Here is a 3,636-nt window from a genome sequence, read left to right as displayed (position 1 = left end):
GACAGTGGATAACTTTGGAGTCTTACAAAGGGTAACAGCAGTCCTCCTAGCCAAGTTTATGGACATTACAACATTAGAGCACTTGAGGCCAACTGGACTTGCACTTTAAATCCAAGGGCCATGAAGCATGTTTATGCCCAGGGCTGACAGAAAATTATTGCTTCAACCAAAGAGAGAGAAGTGGAGCTCACATGGGCTTGATAAACACTCCTTTAATTCTTTATTTTGCTTGGTTCCAGCATACCACTTTTGCCTGGTTTTCCTCTTGCTTTCCTTCTCTTTTGCTGATTCCTCATCTTTATCCGTGTTCACTCTGTACATTATCTCATCAAATGTCATAGCTTGGATACCATGTGGCTTGCCAATGGCCCCCACACGTGTGTATCCAGCCTGGTTTTCTCTCCTGCATCCTCATCTGCCTGACTTCTCCACCTGGATATCTAACAGGCATCTCAAACATACTTTGTCCAAAGCTAAGCGGTCGATCACATCCTTCCCTGTCCACTCTCATTCCAGGTATGGTTTTATCCATCTCAGCAAATGACACCCCTATTCCTCTAGTTCTTCCAACATCAAATCTTAGAGACTTCCCTGACTCTTTTCTTTCTCACATGGATGTGAAAAAGCCATCAGATCCACCTGCAGGCTACACTCAGAGTCTGACCCATTCTTCTCCCTGTTCCAACCCAACGGTGTCCAAGTAAGCCCAAAACTCAACAGGGAAAAAAAAAACTCTTTATATCTCTTTATATTTATTTTATTTTGAAATAGTATCTAACTTTGTTGCCCAGGCTGGAGTGCAGTAGTCTGATCACAGCTTATCGTAACCTCAATCTCTCATGCTCAAGCAACCATCCCACCTCAGCCTCCTGAGCAGCTGGGATTACAGGCACATGCCATTATGCCCAGCTAATTTTTTAATGTTTTATAGAGACGGGGTCTCACTATGTTCTCCAGGCTGGTCTTGAACTCCTGAACTTGAGTGATCCTCCCATCATGGCCTCCCAAAGATTACAGGCATGAGCCGCCATGCATGGCCAACATTGTCTTAAAGCTGGTATCAGCCCATGCTTCAGCTCTTCAGGCTGGAGTTGCAAATTGGTGATCCTACAGTTCTGTGTCTTGGGGGTGGCCCCACTTCCACGGCTTCATGAAGCATTTCCCTAGTGGGAATTCTTTGTAGAGGATCTTACCATCAAGCATCTATGGCTCCTACATTCTGGGTGCCTGCAGAATTAATACCATTCTATCTTTCTTAGTCTTCTGGGCCTGTGATGGGAGGAGAAGCCCCAAAGTTTTCTGAAATGCCTTTGGAACCTGCTTCCTGTTATCCTATTAGCACCGGGCCCCCTTTTAGTCATGCTTTAGCAAAGAGTTGTTCGGACACATTCTTGGACTCCTCTCCTGAAAATTCTCCTTTCTTCTCTACCACTATGTCCAGGCTGATAATTTTCCAAATTTTAATGCTCTTCTTCCCCTTTAATTATAAACACAGGCTTTAGGTCATTTGCTGTCACAATTTAGCATAAGCTGTTAAAAGTAACCACACCACTTCTTGAGCACTTTGCTGATTAGATATCTCTTGCACCTGACACCGTAGGTCATCACTCTTAGTTCAGCCTTCCACAAAGCCTTAGGGCATGGACACAGTGCACCCGAGTTCTTTGCTACAGTGTAACATGGGTGAACTTTGCTCCAGCTTCCAATAAGTTTCTCATTTCTATCTGAGACTTTTCGGCATGGCCTCTACTGGCTATATTTCTATCAGCATTGTAAAAAATTTAAATTTAGGACCTTCCAAATTTATCATGCAAAAGGGAAAACTTAAGCCCTGAAAGCTGACTGAGGTAACACAACTTCCCCTGTCTCTGGTGCATGACCGTTGCTTTCTGACCTTTGTGTTGAGATGTTATACATTAACTAGACTCTTCTTTATTCAAACTTGAGCCAAACAAAGTGAAGATAGAGACCTCTGTGACTGTCTCCTTTTAATAGAATGTTAAACTATCCCTTTAGAGTGTAATCAAAAGTAGCCAATGAAATCTTCTATCTGTACATTAGCCTTTTTTATGGAAAATGTTGTAATTTTGTTCAGCAACTTCATTTTGCTGGTATAAGCAATCCTCATTTTCCCCTACACCAGGAGCACAACACTGCTCACCATTCTTTGGAATAGCTGTGCTCCCTGGGTGGCCGCACTCATACTTTGTGCTTGAATGAGCTCTTTTAACTAGATGCTGAGTCTTTTGACTATTTTAGGTTGACAGCATTTTGGTCACAACCATTTAACCAATCTCTTAAGAAGTTTCAAACTTTCCGTCAACTCTTTGTCTTCTTCTGAGCCCTCCAAACTCTTCCAACCTCTTTCCATTGCCTAGTTCCAAAGCTGCTTTCACATTTTCAAGTATCTTTATAGCAATACCCTACTCCCTGGCAACAATTTCCTGTTGTAGTCCATTTTTCATTGCTATAAAGAAATAGCTGAGGCTGGGGAATTTATTTCAGAAATGTTTATTGGGCCCATGATTCTGATAGCTGGAAATTTCAAGATTGGGCATCTGCAGCTGGCAAGGGCCTCGGGATGCTTCTATTCATGGTAGAAGGTGAAAGGGAGCTGGCGTGGGCATGGGTGACACAGTGAGAGAAAAAGCAAGAGAGATAGTGGGGAGATGCCAGGCTCTTTGCAACAACCAGCTCTTGTGGGGAATAATAGGATTAGGACTCACTCACTCCCTAGGGAGGGCATTAATCTATTCATGAGGGATTCTCCCTTATGACTCAAACACCTCCTGTTAGGTTCCATCTCAAATTTCAATATGAGGTTTATTGAGAGCAAACATCCAAACTGGAGCACCTCAGAACACTTTTCTCCTCGGAAATGTGTGTCCTTATCAAGTAGTCAACAAATACTGACTGTTACTCTCAGGTAGACACAGAGGTGACCATGACAGATTCATTCTTGTTCGGAAGTGAGACAGATAATAACATGTAAAGTAATTAAGTTCATTTTATATACTGTAAAGGATAAGTCAGAGGTCAGATCATGTCACACCTCTGCTCAGAACCTACCAGGGAATCTCAGTTTCATGCAAAATTAACTTCAGAGTTTTACCTCATTATTCAAGGTCTGGTAAGATTTTCACACACTGTCTTCATCTCTGGTTTGATGTCCTGTTCCTTTACCCCCTTATTCACTGCACATCAACTACAAGGGCTTTCTTCCTGTTCCTTGAAGGCACACTCTGCCTTAGGGTATCTGCACTTGCTGTTTCCTCTTCTCAGACTGATTTTTCATAGATATCTACATGGATAACTCCCTCTCCTACTTTATTTCCTTGCTAAATATTTTTGTCAACTTCTCAATGAAGCTTACCTTGACCACCTTCTCAAAACGGCAACCCACCCCCAAGATGGTTCTTCCTCCTCCTCATTACTAGGCACTATTTTCTGTAATTCTCACTACCTGCTAACATATCTACTTACTATTTTTGCCTCTGTCTCCTTCCATTAGAATCTAAGCTTCATGAGGGCAGATATTTTTGCCCATTTTGTTCAATGATTTAGCTCAAGGACTTTTAACAGTAGCTAGCACACAGTAAGTACTCAGTAAATAGCTGAGAGAATGAATAAGGGCTG

This window comes from Hylobates moloch, unplaced genomic scaffold (genome assembly GCF_009828535.3).
Source record: "Hylobates moloch isolate HMO894 unplaced genomic scaffold, HMol_V3 SCAFFOLD_6, whole genome shotgun sequence".
NCBI lineage: Eukaryota > Metazoa > Chordata > Mammalia > Primates > Hylobatidae > Hylobates > Hylobates moloch.
Note: the sequence above shows the minus strand (reverse complement) of the source record.